Genomic DNA, 19056 nt, shown 5'->3' on the forward strand with positions numbered 1-19056 from the left:
CCCCCCATGGCCTCCTCTGTCCCAGGCAATGGGATCTTCCCAAGTTCCTCTCTCTCCATATCGGGGTTCATCATCCCTCCTCGGCCGCCGATAGCCATTTCCCCTCGCGCCCCCGCCATGGTGGTTTATGAATCCCCCATGGCCGGTCCACTGGGTCGGGCCTCCGCGACGCTGAATCATCCTCTCTTTCTTCCTGAAGTCTCTCCTTCTTTCATGCTCTTCTCGCCTGATGGACCTCTGCCCATGCCAACCATTTTACCCACATTTGATATATCTGATAATAGCATTGAAGATAAATTTTCACACTACGATTGACAATCTCTGTCTATTCATCCGTCTAAGGATGATAAGCATTGCTCCTTTTTAGACAGTTTGTTATGCCGGTCCAGCCTGGACCGGCTCAACTTGGACCGGCCCAGCCGGTCCAGGTTTACTCGCGGCGGAAGCGGCACAGGGAATAGGCGGAAGAGAGAATTGGGGTTGGGGTGGGGTCCACTTGCTTTTCAAACTTGGTTTAAGTGTTTTTGGAGGGAGATGGAAGGGTAGAGAAGTCCTTTTGCTTTTAATTTGAATTAGATTGTATTAATAGGGAGTTATGAGGGGATTAGGGTTTCACCTGGATTTTGAAAAGAGTTTTGTGTTCTAGGTTTTCTTGCTTGGGCTCTCGGCGTTGCCGGAGATTGTGGGAGAGTTGTTCTTCCTCTCGAATTGAAGAACATTGTATCTTGCTTTGGTTTTGATCGTCTACTAGTGGGATACAATTGTTTGCTATTGTTTTCCAAACGTTTTCTCCCTATTCTCTCAAATTTTCCACTGTTTGGTGGCTGTTTTCTATTGAAAACAGTGGAATATTTGTGTTTTGGCGAAGATCCGATAGGAATCACTTGGAATAATCAAGTGGTACCTATCACAGTCCCATGGTGAGATTATTTTGGAACTATTTTGATTCCTCTTTAAAGAGTTGAGAGACCAAAATGATTATTTAATATAGTTGGGGACTGCTTTGATCTTTCATAAAGAGTCAAGAGATCATTTTGATCATTTTCTCAATTACATGTGTTTAATCAACTTAGGTTCGGGTGCTTTGCAATTAATTTTTTTTTTTAATTCTCGTACAACAGTACAACATTGTCGCATTATGTTTCTGAGCATTGCGGCATTGTATAATTTGCTTAAAATAAGATAGAGAGTGGTATTACGAAGCTCCAGACCCTGGCGCTGCGATGCTATTAGGCAGACTGGAGATCTAGTGGAGGGCCTCAGCGCTCCAAATCTGGCATTTAGGCGCTACGAGGTGGGCTGGGTAGTTTTCTTTCTTATTTTTCATTAAGGGTTGCATCCCTTGGTGTTAGGTTTGTTTTCTCTTTGTTTGTTCTTGTGAGAGAATAGTGCAAGGGTGAAGAGAGACAAGGAGAAAGCGAAAGATGAGGTATTTATACTATTTCTCTGAAATTTTTATAGTGAAGTTCTTGGTGTAGTGTAGCTCCGTGTTTTTTTCCGCTTTCATATTTTTCCACAGAAAATCCTGGCGTAATTTTTTCTACTGCATTTTTTCTTTCTTATTTGTGTTCGCTGCGTGGTTTACTCCCCAATAGTTGGATCCATGCTTGATCTACTCCTACTAGTCAAATCCATGCCTCTATCACCGAATCTACTTCTCAACTATTAGATCTAGTCTTTGCTATCAAATTAAGCTCTCAACAACTAGGTCTACACTTCCACCACCATAGCTATTAATTAAGTTATTTATAATTTTTGTTTTTTCAAAAAGTATCTATTCTTTAGTTATTTATATTTTATTGGGTTTCGAGTATCAAACACATACGCGGTACCTACAAAACTGGGTATGATATTTATTTATTTTCACTACCAATCAGTTTTTGGTATTGTGGTACAATTTCCGGCCTTATGCATTATCATTGTAGATACTCCCATCCTAAAAAAAAATAACTTCTCTTCTTCATCATTATCTATTGAAATTGCGATTGATTTCTATCAAATCAGCAACAATCTGATTTCTTTTCTATGCACAAAATTTTTTGCCTAAGCGGTTTTCTTGACTTTTAATTATCATTAGAAAGCTAAAATATTGTCACTTGAATTGTATTTTAACTGTTTTTTATTCTCATTATACATAATAAAAATAATGATTTAGGATTAATAGATTTCTTTCCCACTAAAATTGTACGTTTGTTATGTTGATTGATCATATCTAAATCTATTAAATATTTTGGATATGTATTAGAAATTATTGACCCTAGAATGTTCTTCATATCATAAACTGCTTGAAAACGCATCACTTGTGAATCTTTCAATTTATTCAAATTTATTCTATAATCAGCCGGTAAATTAGGCAACTAGCAAAATTGTACAACTCAAAATTCTAAGACATGGTCTACTAAAATTATATTTCTTGCACTTATATGCTTCTTTGGATTGCGAATTTATGAATAAACAATTCCTTCTAACTGCAAGCCATCCTTATCCAATGCTTCTCAAATTAAAAGGTGGTTTCCTTTGTTCTTCCGGGGATGTTTGCATGGTAATGCTGTAATGAAGTTACTGAGGAATTGTGACGGATGTACATAGTTATGAAGGAAAGGAAAGGATGTCTACCTTTCTTATAGGCTGCTTCAAAATAAATTTCTCCTGAAGTTAGGTTAATGATTTAAGACTGTGAGGTCCGCTAGGATACTGGATAATGTATTGCAGTAAGAATTTTAATGACTGAGTCAACTAATCAAACAAAATATTCTCAAATTAGGAATCAATGAGCAATACAAACAATAGATATTTCAGATCATCCTTTTGAATTGATGGTTAGGATCTTATATTTGACAGTTTTTGGCTAGTGGATTTGAACCGGGAATGATATGCGCTAGGTTACTGTACTGTAAAAAAATATTGAGTTGTCATGTCAATGTACTTTAATAGCTATTAAGAATAATAAGACTAGTGAGTATATAATTAAAAAGCCTATTAAGTAGAAATCCTAGCTTTTTTGTCTGAAAAGTTGCTCCCATTATTAAATGGAAAATGTGCACATGTTTTTTTTTTTTTTTTCAATGTTGTTATGCTGTCCACATACCACCGGTGATGATCACTTTTAGCATTTTGTTAACTTATATAACGCATTGTCAACTTTTTCATTTATTTAGACCGTTATGTTTCCTGTTGTAGAGCAGGCCAGCTGTCATTTCTATTTTCACCATTTTCATATAGTGAAATTTTCATTTTTATTTCATTGTACTAACATACATTTTAGCTGAATATAACTAGGATGCTTGAGCATGTAGTATTTCTAATCGCCATTTGTACTTAAACCGATAGGTCAACTAATTTAGATTCATGGAGTCCTGAGCAGCTGCGGATGATGGCTTTTGGGGGCAACAATCGCGCACAAGTTTTCTTCAAGTAGACATGGTTTTACAGATGGTGGTAAAAATGAGGCAAAGTATGCATCAAGGGATGCTGAATTATATCGGCAAATACTTTCTAAAGAAGTTGCTAAAATCATGGCAGAAGATTCCATGTTACCTTCATCATCAGTTACGGCAGCATCGGTACATGAGACTGCCAATGGTTTTAGGAAGCTTAAGGTTGCCCATATGTTGGAGCAAAATCCAGAGGACAAGCATGAAGTTCCAGAGATTACTTATCCACCTAAAGCAACTCAGTCACCAGTGACCAGATTTGTTAAAAGGCCAATTAGCGCTAAAAAGTTGGAATCAAGAGTGGTGGCCTTGGTGTAAGAAAACTTACCACAAAGGTAAGATGTTTGCCTTTTTCCTTTGTGGAAGTTCAACGAATAAAGTGTGAACTATTCATGTATGCGTATTAGTAGATTTGGGTTTCCATGACTCTTCTATCCTTTTTACTTTGAGAGGATCCCAAAGAATTCTGTTGAATTTTTCTCTTTCTTCTTTCACCATAGACATCCATTTTGCTGGGCCTCCACTCATTGCTTCGTAATTTTTTGGCTGAAATATCATAAAATTTTTTTAATCTACTTGTACGGATGATGGGAAAAGCTGCTTATACTCAGTAAATGCTTTTGGTTGCAGCAAAATGAAAGTCTGTACGACCAGAAGCCTGAAAAGCTAGAGTCTGCAGCATCATCCATGGGTAGTTTTACCAAAACAACTGGATTATCCTTGTCCTCTTTATTAGAATATGTTGAAAACATGCTTACTGCTGAAACCATTTCTGAAGACCCCAAAGTAATTGGACATGTAGCCCCTCCAAAATCTTCAAGTTTCTTTGAAGAATTTGGAATGGATGGTGAATATCAGAAAAAACTAAACTCTACTTCATCAAAAATTGAGGTATATTTTATTTCTTTGATCGTTTAGTAATTTTTGTTCTTCATATAAGATTTTTAGGCATGTTTTTTTGTCATTATACTTAGATTCAGGCATTAATATAATGCACTTAATAAATAGGAGCCAATAATCTTACATGTAAATGATTTGAAGGGCTCTTATGGTAGTTGTTGCAATGTATTGCATCAGAAGCCACAATTGAGGAGTTGAGGTGCTTGCTGTTGTTGTAATGGGTTCCAAAACTTTCTCTTTGAGCCGCAATAGTGGAATTAAGATCTAAAAAGAGAGGTATAGAAATTAGAAACCTACAAAATAAATCAAAATTAAAAGTTCGACTTTTTGCACTAACATAAATAGACAACATATTAAATAAAAACTTTGTTAATAAGGATAACCTATAAAGAAAAATAATAATAATAACATTATGGTTAGGCATCTTAAATTGTTCCAAATACTTTTTCATTGCATCAGAATCATCATCCATTGATTCTATCCAAAATTCATTGTAATACCTTCTCAATATATGTTTTCAATGAACTTGCATGAAAATAAACTTCCATTTTATTTTGCAACCAGTGTTGAAATGTTAAAAAGGTAAGTTTAATTGTTGTAGTCGAAATAGGTTGACTTAAGATAACCGAATCAATCGATAAATGAGAGGATATTGATTGATTTTTTTCATCTTCTCAACATTTGACATAGATATAAAATTGCAGAGAGATTTTAAAAATTTTGATTTTGACGAGCTTCAATTTTAATATGCTTCAATGAAATCTTTTTTTTTTATCTGTAGTCCTTAGAGTAAAACTTACAAGGTGACAAATTCATCAATTTTAAATGATTGTTAGTCATCTCGAGGATCTATGATTGAACAAAGAATCAACAGTTTTACAACATATTTTTCATTTCTTATAATTGTGTACTTGAAGTACATATGAAAATATTAACTTCATAATGATGTTACATTGTAACAGTGTCCTTTCTATGAGGAGGGCCTCCTTGACATCCTAAGTAAGGGGCATTCATATTTTGGTTTTAACTAAATAACACCATTATTTGGAGCAAAGAATTCGCCCTCTCTCTTAACTTTTGAAGGAGCTATTTAGTTACTGATACCAAATTGCATTGCATTAAAGATGTCATTTGACTTTATTTGTAATACTTGACAAAGAGCATTAATAATTTTTAAAATATTTATCATATGATGCAAATTAACAATAAAGCAAAGTGAAGTCATTACATCATAAGCTCTACTAGCTTCACTTTGACTTGAGGAGTTTTTTTTCTTAATTTTTTTGTAAAATAATATAAGTAGCATCATACATGCTAACTAAATTATGGAGAGATTTCAAATGTGACTCCCAATATATATCTCCGACATACTTTAAGGTGCCTATTTGATTTATATTTATTAATCTCTAGATTATCAATATGATCATTGATATAATTTTAATTAATTGAGTAATTTCTAAATTGGGCCCAAATGCAATGTTAAATAGGCAAGGGTTCCCACATCATAGCTGGATGTGGGCAAATAAGCTAGCCCATGAAACTAAAATTATGATGTGAACTTGTAATCTAGGTTCTCTTATAGGCAAATTAATGGAATTAATAGATGTTATAATTCATAGGAAGATAAATATTCTATGCATCCAGGAAACTAAATGGGTTAGAGGAAGTCTAAGGAGATTGATAGTTTATGATTTAAACTATAGTATTCTAGAAGAAGTCATATTAGAAATAGTGTATGTGTGATTATAGATAAGAGTTTGAAGGATGAAGATCAAAAAGTACTTTTATGTAAAGAAGATATTTAACAAAGGTGGATGACATATTTTGCTAAACTTTTCAATGAATATTATGAGAATGTGATTGACTTTAGAAACCATAACATCCTAAATGAAAATAAAAATTTTTGTTTTTATCGACGTATTTGTAATATCGAAGTTAAAGAGGCTTTAAAGAAAATGAAGTGTGGAAAACTATTGGACCTAATGATATTCCAATAGATGTGTGGAAATGCTTAGAAGATGAAGGAATTTCTTGGCTTACTAAACTTTTTAATATTATTTTGAAGACAAAAAAAATGTCAGATGAGTGGAGAATGAGTGTGTTGATTCCCATTTTTAAGAATAAAGGTGATGCACAATATTGTGTGAATTATAGAGGAATTAAGTTAATGTGTCATACTTTAAAACTATGGGAAAGAGTTATGGAGCACGGCTTGCGGCATGTCACTAATATTTCTCAAAATTAATTTGGATTCATGTTAGGTAGGTCTACTATGGAAGTTATACATTTATTGAGATGTTTCATGGAGAAGTATAGAGAGAATAAGGAGAATCTACATATGATTTTTATTAATTTAGATAAAGCATATGATAAAGTTCCAAGAGAAGTGCTATGGAGAGTTCTACATATGAAGGGGGTTAATAATGCTTATATTCAAGTCATTAAGGATATGTATGCAGGAGCTTTTACTTGTGTTCAAACACATGGTGGTTTGACCAACTATTTTCCAATTTCAGTTGGATTACATCTACTTTTATTTGGCTCATCTCTCATTCAAAATGCTCTTCCAAAATATCTACCTTCTTGGTCGCCATCAAAATTTTGAATTTTGATCCAAAAATCATCGAGGTTCCTTCCTCTGGATGAATTTTTGCCTCTAAAATTTCAAAAAATCAGCCACCGATGGTCCCAAGACTTGCACTGATACCAATTGATAGGAAATACTTGAGTATTTCAAGTAAACTCTAAGTAGATTGATGAAAACAGCGAGAAAATCTCAATATCTCCAATGAAAACAATCTAAAACAGTAGATAGTATTATAGGAACCGAAACAAAAGCAATAACAAGCAAAAATATAATTGATACTCAATTCGAGAGGAGGATTATTCTCTCCCAATCTCTAGACGATGAATCTAGAGCCCAAAACACCCAAAAGAACTCCAAGAGATTACCATAATAAGCATAACCCTAACCCTAGACAACTCCTCATATTTAATACAAAACTTCCCTAATTTCAAATCCCGAATTCAAAATTTCTCTTACTCTCCTAGCCACCCCTTACTTCCTTCCCTATTGGATTGCCTAGTGGGCCTACTAGGCTTGGGCGGTAGTTTTCCCCTCTAAGGGGTTCCGCCTCCTGTAGCAGAGAACTGGCCCTGTAAGGGTCGGTTGAGGTTGGGCCGGTTTAGCCTGAACCGGACTAACATATTCCAACCCATCATAACCCATAATCATAGTGGTCATACTAAGTTGAATCACGATGATGATTTGCTCAAGTTTTATATTATCCAGTTTTTTACAATACAAAATCATTAATTTATTAAATTATAGTAATAATAAAATTGAAGTTGTCATCCAATATTCAGATATATATATATATAAACAATTCATTCAAATAGTCATGGACGATAATCATAGTTTTTCAATAAATCAATAAAATATATTGATCTCACGCTTATAAAAAGATTCATCCATAACACCAAAAGTGTTATCTTTATTAGCATAAATCATGATCCAACTTTACTAGGTTTTACGCTTCCCTCACTACCAAAAAATGGGGCTACTGCAGCACTATTTTGGACCTATCCCAGTGGTTTTAACCCCTACTATTTTTCTTGCAGCGGTTCTAAAACCGCTACATATCCGCTGCAATTGCAATACGCTGCAATGACATTCCGCAGCAGTTCAAGGACCGGCGGGGTAGAATTGCTGACTGTAGCAGCGGTTATAACCGGTGCAAATCTCTAGAATAGTGCCAGTTATAACCGCTACAAGTAATGAAAAAAAAAACGATATCCAGTATGGTGGCGGTTTTAACCGGTACGATTCTGGAATGTAGTAGCGGTTAAAACCGTTACTAAGTTCCATAATTTTTTTCTTTTTAAAAGCGAAACCCGAATGTCCACCGAAAACAAATATAATACATTCACCAAACCGAAACCGAAACCCACATAAATAGGAGATGTAACTGAAACAAAAATACTAGTGAAATCATAGAGATTCACAACAACAACAAGATAATATTGAACTATATATATAATTGAGTCACATGACTCAAACAAGAGAACATGAAAAACTTTGACATAAGATGAAAGAAGTGCGCTTCTATGCTTTTATTTATACTACAAACTTTAAAAATTAATTGAAATAGTTGGTCCTAAACGGTAGAAGAATTATATAAACACAAACAAACCAAATTGAGAGATAAAATCAATGGAGTTGTCCATTATTCATTGAAAAGTTTGATTCTATGAGTTTGATCAAGGGCGGAACTACTGAGCTTAGGGGGGGCAATTGCCCCTCAAAAAAAAAAAAAAATTTTAAAGAGATAAAAACAAAAAAAAAAACAATATAAGATGAGTAAAAAAAATTGCCCTCCTAAATTTTTTTTTTGCCCCCCTAAAAAACTCTTTTGTTCTAATTTGCCCTAAAATATATATATTTTTTCACTTTTAGTTAATATATTCTCTTTAATATTTTTCATGATATTTAATTACACCTTTTTTTTCTTGCTAATTTTTTTTAAAATTTTTTCGTAATATATAATATATAATTTTTTTTGTTTTTTTTGCTCCCCTCAAAATTGAAAGTTGGTTCACCCCTGAGTTGATATTGATACCATGCTAAGAGTTTGCATAATTGGAAATAGTAGGCATAATGAATTGACTTGCTGTCAACAAGGGCTTTAGGAATATTGATAATGTATCTTATATTATTTTCTCTTTAAATAAAAAACTATGATAATTTGATTGTTTAATGAATAAATTTCTTTCAAAAAGAAATAATATGAACATATTCTTAAAAAAACAGTAATTTATTTTTGAGAAATTAAATTGGAAATAAAAACATCCAAATGTAAAAAATAACAAATAAAAACTAAAGATAAGAACAGATTTGTGGTTTGCCCCCTAAAAAACAAATAACAAATGTAGAATCATCTCTGCTTAAATTTCCAAATCCGCCTAAAAAAATACTTCAAATGCTTGTCTGGAGTATGTTGATTAGAATGAGAAGAAGAAGAAGAGGAAGAAGAAGAGGAGACACAGTCGCGTGAGGAGAATACCGAGAGTTTGATCCTCTCCGAGATCCGCTTGAGTCGCGCGCAGGAGGGAGAAGAGAGATCGGAGACGAACTCCCACTTGAGTCGCGCGTAGAAGGAGAAGAGGGATCGGCGGAGATGAACTTGGAATGCTCTGCTCGAGTCGCGCGCAGGAGGATTAGGGCTTTAGCGGAGAATTAGTTTCGCGCGCATGAATTTAGGGCTTTATGTTAAAAGAGGATTGGCATCGGTTAAAAGCACCCGTTAAAACCGGTGCTAAAAGAGACTTTTAGAAGCGGTTCTAAAACCGCTCCTAACAAGTGGTGCGAAAAATCTACTTTTCTAGTAGTGCCTAAAAGCAACACTCATAGATAAAGTAGGAGTGAGCAATAATGGCATATTAGATTATTTGAAACCTACAACTGTATTTAAAACACAATTAAAAAATAATACCTATCTTATTAATCTGCATCAGGAACAATAAATATGTGAGTAAATTTAAATGCTATTACTCATGTGCAAGTATTGTGTACAAAATGAAGTTCATGACTAAAGTAAATCATATAGTACTCAGTGTATGAAAGGAAAAGTAATATATGTGCTAGTATAATATCATTTGGATAATAGAATATGCTTCAAGTACATTATAAGTATCAAAATTAGTATCAATAGTAGTCTATGTTAGGAGTAACAAAAAAAATCTCTCTTTAACATGTAAGCATGAGTAAAATAATATAATATGAAATAAAATTTAAATATCTATTTTAGAACATTTTAAATTTTTTTTGCCCTTTAAAACTCCACTTCTATCATTCCTCTAATTGTTCATATTTCATTCGCCCCTTATACCTCAGTTTCCCCTTATATCACCATTTATTTACAATTGTTCATGCATCTCGCTGGCACAATTTTATAATGATTTTGGTTTATGTATTTGTATATCTACATTCGGGTGCATATAAAGTACAACAAACCAATCACCTTCATTTCCCCCCCTTTTTCTTCGCTTTGCATGATATTTTTGATACATATGTATAGAAATATTAATAGTTTCAACGTATACGAACATTATTGAACATGTTTAGAAATTTATAAAAATCTCAATATACACTACTACTATATACAACAAAGTAGTAGTGTTTACATAGTAAATTAAACATACATAAATTGTAAAAGGTGAATCATAATAAATTTACTTGTCCTTTATTTTATACTAGTATGCTAAGATGAAATTTTAGGATAATTCCTTACAACTCAAATTTAGACATGTGATTCAAAAAATAAAAAATGCCTTGTAAAAATTCAACATGATTTTGTCAATATATGTAGAATACATGAGAATAACATATTAAAAGTTATACTCTAAAAATTTTTAAAATATCGAGATATCTTAAAATTTGTAGGTTTTAATCAAATTAAAATTGAGAGATCACACAAAGAGGAAAATTAATGAAAACAAAAGTAGGGTAATTGTAGCTTTCCTCGAGGTGAATAGTTTTTCCAACAAGCTCATCTGGCGGAAATGACCCTAGGCTCTCAAACCCTAACTCTTTCTCTCGTCTCTTCCTTTCCATCCTTCGCCCTTCTCCATGGTATAAGAGATATAAAATAAGCTAAATTGAGAGCTCTAGAAAAGTATTTGGGCTTTATTAAAAGATTAATAACTTTGGTATTTTGTTATTATAGAAAATGTTTACTTTTAAGCTTAAAATTCATATAAAATTTACTATTCTTGTTTAGATATTTAAAAATTATGAAAAAATAATTATAAAATAATTCATTATGTCTAAAATGCTCTGGTAAAATAGTTTGCAAAGTGGATACTAAATGATTATAGAAAACTCACTTATACTAATATATGTCAATTTCTTAAAAAGTTTTACGCTTCATTTGGGATAGCTTTCTTAATGCTTTCCAAAAAAGCTTTTTAATTAAAAAATTTCTTGAATTAGAAATTTTTGTACAAGAAAGTTATTTTAGAAAGCAATAAAAAAGCTGTCCCAAACAAAGCCTCAGTTGAATAAACATCTTCCTATTTTCATACATACAATGCTCATAATAAATAGGAAAAAAAATTTGTAAACTAAAGTTACAATCCTCTATAATGCGATGAACATGGTTTGTACATTGGACTTGTAATAGATTCAGAAAAAAATATTTGAAGGTTGTAGGTTAAATTTTAACTTATAGAAATTCAATTGATTGTATCATTGTTTCTTAGTCAAATGGTTATAAAATTATTCAAAGACAAATAAATTGATGATACATTTTAATAGACATATCATATTATCATATTAATTAAACATGTATTAATGTAAATATACAAGCAAACAGACACTGGAGAGTATTATGGTGGGTTCTTGAATTTTATTGCACCTATTGACCAAATTTATGTTGTTCATTTAAGATTGGCCTACGTCCACTAGGTGATGAGGAACAAATATCCACTATCACATATGGATGAGTTCAAAATAATAATGTTATGCATCAAATAGTCTTCATAGAAAGCTAACAAGGATGAAACTGAAGATTTGACCAAAAAGCTAAGCCAACCTTCACCCTAGTTTAACTCAAATTATTTTCTTTATCTTTTTCATTTGTTGACACATAGTATACAAGTTTAAGCCTGAAACAAATCAAATAGTTTTCTTAGCTAACCTCAACCAATTTGATTAGCCCCTATTAAAGGCTTGCCTTAGTTTAAGCCCCAGCCAAATAAGTATTCACATTGTTTGAACTTAAAATTAAGGATTATGCCTTGGTAAGTCTGGGCAAGACCTTCCTCTCTAAATTCTTCATATAAAAATTATGCCTTCAAGATTTGGACTATTTTCTCTCTCTTTATTTATGTGTGTGTAGGATTTTCATGTAAGCTAAAGATGTATTTATCAATTTCTATTGTTTTTCCCAGCCCTGTTGTTGATGCTTTACAAGATATTATATTATCTATGCTTTTTTCTTTGTTTAGTTCCTGAAAATATTATTTTGAACTTGGCTTCTTATAGAAATCAATTTGTTGTTTCTTATAGAAAATAGAAATCTTTTGACACGAAACTTCTAGAATTACTTTTTTTCTTTTAAATCTTCCTTCACCTACATGATGAGACACGATACACTTCCAGGAAAGCAATGAAGCAAGACTGAAATTTTCTAATGCAAAGTCTATTTCATCGGCACAATTTTTTGGAGAGCAGAATAACAAAATTGATAAGGAGGATCAGATCGTTTTGCAGAAATTCACGGTATGTCCTTTTTGGTTTTTTTTTGTGTGCTTATTATGAGACTATGAGTGCATTATATTTATTTTTAAAACTATCTTAAAAAAAAAAAGATACTATGAGTGTAAACTGGCGGCATTTTATATTGAGAACAAATAACCTCATAAGCTGGGTAGGCGAAACCATACACGTCACCTTTTAAAGAGGGTGTTAACCTTCAAGGCTTCAACCTTCTACTTTCATTTTGATCTATGATGAACAGCATAATTTTATTTTATTAAAGCTACGCTGGATGAAAGTGAAGTAATGTTTTTATATAAATTTTTTATTCAAGCTGCGAACAAGCGTTTAAACTTGAAACTCCCTTTTGGTTTCATTTCACTCATTTCCCGGTCCAAAAACAGCCTGAGATTTCATGTCATGTTTTTTTTTTTATCATGTCTAATTAGTATACTCACAGTTATTTTTGACTAGGAGCGTACATAAGTCAAGTTGAGCTTGTGCTACTTTCGGCTTGAGCTTGTACTTGGTTAATTAATTGTGCTCAAGCTTAAGCTCCAACTTAATTATAGAGTTCGAGCCGGCTCATTTAGTATGAAAGAGAAAATAATTTTGATTTATATAGATGTGATAAAATTATAGAATGAATGAAAAATTAGATAATAAATAATAAGAAATCAAAGAAGTGAGGTATAATTTCAAATATTTTTCAACAATATACTTAAACTTTTGAATTCCGATTTATTTTAAGTGTATTTTATATTAATTTTTTTTAACGAGCTGGCTAACAAGCTAACAAGTCGAATCAAGGAAAGCTTAAACTTGGCTTATTAGTTCATCAAGCTCAGTTTACTAGACATTTATCGAGGCATGCCTAAGTTGGCTCATGAGCCAGTTACACCCGTAAATTTGGCCATATCGAACATTGGGATAAAGTCAAGGCTATAAATGGGCGAATTAAGGTAATTATTGCCCTTCTTAAACTTGTTTATGTATTTTATCATCAATTTAGAGTTAGGGCTACAAATGAATCAATACACTCGAGAAGCAACTTGTAGCTTGACTTGATTAGAGCTCATTCATGATCATTTAATTACCTAATAGAACAAGCTTCAACACTTGTAAAAATATTAGATTAATAAGTGAACAAACTTGAATAACTTGATGTTTGATTCATTTCTGATTATAAACTATATCATTTAAAGTTTATGAACAAGCTCATTATAAAGCTTGATTAAGGCTCAATACTATGCTCATTTTAAGACCCAACTATAAATTTATACAATTTGTGATTATGTGAGTCTTATTCTTTTCTATATTAGATAGCTTTTGTTCATGAACCCAATCCACTTGTTTATGCCAGTTAAAATACTTGTTCTTTAGTAGAACATTCAATTAAAGTCTCATTTTCGTATTCAATAGGCTGCTCATTAATTGGTTTGATAAGGTTTGTTCAGATAACTAATAAACTGCTCAATAGTGTTGCTTGTTAATAGGCTTGATAAAGCTTGTTTGATTAGTTAACGAGCTAAGCTTAAATCATGTTCAAATAATCATAATTTTAAACGAATCGAGCTTGAATACTATTACAAATACTCGAATCAAGCTCGAGCTCGAGCTCGGTTTTGGCAAACAACTCCAAGCTTAAGCCAGTTCCTACTTGCCTCAACTCGGCTTGGTTCATTTGAAGCCTATTTGGAGCTTGAGCTTGACTATAACCCGAGTATAGTAATCCTAATCAAATTTATTTATTTATTTTATTGACCTTGACCTCTTAGTGAGCTTCAATCAAGCTTTATATAATATGTGGTGTGCTCATATTTACACCTAAAACCTACGTATATAGCACTAACGTAAAGACAATTATTCAAAAGAAATTTGCATATTTTAACTTGTATTTTCTTGATACTTGATATTTATATATTAATAAAAAAAAGTAGAGTTATTATAATAATTTGATTATAATGAGTGCCCATTAATGAGCATGTGAGTTGTTAAATTAGTTCAATTCGCATAAATAGGCCTTTAATGAGTGTCGGCCTCTTCATCTATTATATTGTTGCATTTACAAATCTAAATAAATGCCTGACAAGGAGGATTAGCTGATACTATCATTTAACATATTTGTGTATTGGGTGCAACATCCATTTCTAGTGCAGATATTTTTGGGCATGGTGGTGGCGATTCTCATCTAGATCTGGCTGCAGCTGACCTTATCAATCGGCTCTCCTTCCAGGTGATAAAAACAGTTCTTATATTCTTTTAGACAGTTTTGGCTATAGAATTTTCCTTTTTTTCTCCATGTTGGTCATTTTTCGTTTCAAAAACCAGTCTTGTTGAGTCACAGTCAACATAGTAATACAAAATGTCAAATTCAGAATCTTATTTCTAGCTTTCTGATGTTTTGTTTGGACGGCTTTCTTTCTGTTTCTTAAAGCAATTTTTTAGTACAAAAATATTTAATTTTGTACTGGAGAACTGTTTTAAAAAACATAAAGAAAGCCGTCCCAAAATAAAGCTTAAACTGCTAAAGGATTTATTTAAGATCTTTGTTATTCCTTTAGGCATCTCAAGATATATCTTCTCTTAAGAACATGGATGATGAGACTGGAAAGAAGCTGACTTCTCTAGCTTCTAATTTTATGAGTAACTTGCAAGATAGAATCCTTTGAGAATTCAAATGTAAATTCGCTTTATATTATTTTTCTTAAGAGTCGCTATTTATTGAATTGTTTATTTCAAAATCATTGATTTTCAAAAGTGAGAGTTCTTTTAAAAAATTTGTTGAAGTTGCCTCCTCTATTCCTCTCACGATGGCATTGGTTAATCTTCATGATTGATCTGCATCTGCTCTTTTCCCTTGTGTTTGTTTTGTTGGAACTGCAATCAAACCGGTGGAGAGCTAGCGCATTCTAGTGGTAATGAAAGTAATATTGTTTATATGTACTTTTATGTAAAATGTGCATATGTATAATTTGCTTAGCACAAGTCGTCACACCAAATTTGATTCTTTTAATGAGGGCTCCAATTTGGGTTTAGCTAAACTTAAAATCTTCAAATTTGAGTAAATAGGTTTGTAATTTAGGTAAATAAGAAGCAACTCATCATGGTCTGTTGGTTGGGAATTTTGATTATTGATTTAGAAGTCTTGAGTTCGAGTCTCGCATATGTGATATGTGTGAGTTTGTTTTAATTGGTCTGAATGTTCCAAAAAAATAAAATAATAAATAAGCTTTTATTTTGGGAAATTAAAGTTAGTGCTTGATATATCATGCAAAAATTATCTTGATCGGGCACAAATCTCGAGGCAAATCAAATTGGAAGCTTCAAAAATTAAATTTGGGATCATCTGAACTCCGATTTCAGCAAAATTATAGTCGAACTGAACGTCTCGGAAATACGAATCCAAAGACACCAAATTTGACTCAATCCGAGCCCAAATGAGTCCAAATTAAGGACCCAAAGCACTCTTGGAAAGTTCAACCATAATTTGAGTTACCAAACGGTTTCCAAACATAACCTGCTTATAGTTGAATCGAGCGGCTCAACGAGACGAATCCAACAAGCCCAAGATCTCCAAATTCTGACATCATTTAGACCTCTAAATGTTTGACGAACAATACAAGATCAAGGTATTCAATATCGACCGTCCATCCAATCACTCCCCATTTACCCTTGATCTCTCACCTATTTACGGGCCATGCCACTCCAAAAATCTATAAATATACCTCTCATTTCACCTGAAAGGGGACCCAAGCAAAAAGAAGAAGAAGAGATGAAAAAGAACTAAAAAGAAGAAGAATATGAGAGAAGAAACTCCTCCTCGACCATCGCCGGAATTCTGCCCAACTTCCAAATGACGCCGGAATTCTGCTTGACTTCCAAGTGACGCCGAAATTCTGCCCGACTTCCAAGCGACGTCGAAATTCTGCCCGACTTCCAAACGATGCCAGAATTCTATCCGACTTCTAAGCGATGCTGGAATTCTATCTGATCTCCAAGTAACGTCGGAACTCCGCCCGACGTTGTAACTGGATTTCAATTCAGAAGTGATTCATTGTAATATGATCGTCCTAAATTTTAAGGATGAGTCAGCCTCTTGTATCTCAAGCAAACACTAGTGAAACTTTTTTAACTGGGCCTGACCCCGTAGTTTTTTCCCTTTCTAGGGTTTCCACATAAAAATCCTTGTATTTTTATTTATCTTCTGTTTGTGTGCTGGATATCCGTACAACGCTGAGACTGATACTTTCTTACTCCATCGCCGCACATATTCTATCCCGCAACAGTGCTCAAACACACATAATACATAAGTGAGACTCGAACCCAAAATCTCTCAGCTCGGAGCTAAACTTCCAACCAAGAAACCAATGAGAGCTTGGATGGATAAATAAGCTCAAAAGAAAAAGAAATGGAAGCCTTATGAAAGATTTGGTTGATGGAGAGATGGTGGGGATGGTCCACAGAGGGCTCGCTGGCATTCACTTCTCTTCTGTGCTGGTTGAGCTCATGACGTGTTTAAGTTGTGCTTTTTCTGGAGAGCATATTGGCCAACCTGCACTATTTTTGCCTTCACCTAATTATTAGCCATTAATAATGTAGAGGCGACACTTTTTTGTTTCATTAAGTCAAATTATCACATAAATTTAGGTTTTTGTTTTTTTTTTTCAAAAGCCAAGCAATACAAATTATGAATAATTTGCGCAAAAAAAAAAAAAATCTTTATTCGATTGAAATCGGAAGAGTATTGAAGCAATTTGTGGAGAGAACAATTAGGAGAAGATATATTAATTAACTAAAATCTAATTAATCATAATGAGCTTAAACATTTTTTGCATTTATTTTGATATAAATACAGTATAAAAGTTAATTAATTTTTCAAATAGTACATATGTATCAAAATAAATTAAAAAATTAAAATTCATATTACTCATCCTTAATTACCAAAACTTGATCAGAATATTAAAACTAAATTTTCCCCATTATGCAATCAGCGCGTAACTGTAATAAACCACTAATCTCATTAATTAAAAAAAAAAGTTCAGAAAAAGGTTAGAATATCGTCATATAAATTGTACCATGATAGATCTTAAAGATTATTCGATTTATTTTTGTATTAGTGATTTATATTAATTTCAAAATGAATTAAACTATTTTCTTTAGCATAGGATTTAATATTTGTTTATCTATTTATTACTTCATTGAAATCACCCTTCATGATTTTTATTTATTTATTTTAAAAGCTACTATTATTTGAAATTTTTTATTTTATATGCCTTTTAATATCCTAAATTGAAAAAAAATATATCGGCTATTTTTTTTTTCTTAAAGGAAAATATACCCAAAAGTTTTATATTATTTAAGACAATCATCCATCTTGTATTCATGAACTGTATTTTGAAACCCATATCGAGGAAAGAATAATCCAAATTTGTTCAAATTTGTAGTTTAAATTGAAAATTAATTTAAACTCGATTCGAACACATTTGAAACAAGTTTAAACTTAGGTTAGTGAAGCAATGGAGTTGGCATATCATGACTCAAAATTTCATGACTAGAGATCGCTAGGGGCTCACGAATAGCACCGACGATCGGATGCTCATCGGCATCTTGGGATCAAAGAAACTCATTGGTGATATCATGCGTGAAGATAAATAATTACACAACATAACGGTGGAATATGAGAAGATTCTCGGAAGAGTATTGAAGCAATTTGTGGAGAGAACAATTAGGAGAAGATATATTAATTAACTAAAATCTAATTAATCATAATGAGCTTAAACATTTTTTGCATTTATTTTGATATAAATACAGTATAAAAGTTAATTAATTTTTCAAATAGTACATATATATCAAAATAAATTAAAAAATTAAAATTCATATTACTCATCCTTAATTACCAAAACTTGATCAGAATATTAAAACTAAATTTCTCCATTCTGCAATCAGCGCGTAACTGTAATAAACCACTAATCTCATTAATTAAAAAAAAAATTCAGAAAAAGGTTAGAATATCGTCATATAAATTGTACCATGATAGATCTTAAAGATTATTCGATTTATTTTTGTATTCGTGATGTATATGAATAATTTGTATTATATTAATTTCAAAATGAATTCAACTATTTTCTTTAGCATTGGATTTTATATTTGTTTATCTATTTACTTTATTGAAATCATCCTTCATGATTTTTATTTATTTATTTTAAAAGCTTCTATTATTTGAAATTTTTGATTTTATATGCCTTTTAATATCCTGAATTAAAAAAAAAATATCGGCTATTTTTTTCTTGAAGGAAAATATACCCAAAAGTTTTATATTATTTAAGACAATCATCCATCTTTTTTATTAAGCATTTCACATTTATAAAAAAAGAGGTAATTTGATCCAAAATAAATATTTGAGCATATTCAATAAAATATATTTTGATGTACAGTAATATTTTCTTTTTTCCATATAAATAT

The 19056-nt window shown here is 32.1% G+C and overlaps 1 pseudogene; it reads left to right on the plus strand.

Annotated features, from left to right (window-relative positions):
* LOC110116476 overlaps positions 1–15338 on the plus strand; it is a 24069-nt pseudogene extending 8731 nt beyond the window's left edge.
* Positions 15339–19056: the final 3718 nt, after the last annotated feature.

The sequence above is a fragment of the Dendrobium catenatum genome, unplaced genomic scaffold (assembly GCF_001605985.2).
Source record: "Dendrobium catenatum unplaced genomic scaffold, ASM160598v2 fragScaff_scaffold_390, whole genome shotgun sequence".
Lineage (NCBI taxonomy): Eukaryota > Viridiplantae > Streptophyta > Magnoliopsida > Asparagales > Orchidaceae > Dendrobium > Dendrobium catenatum.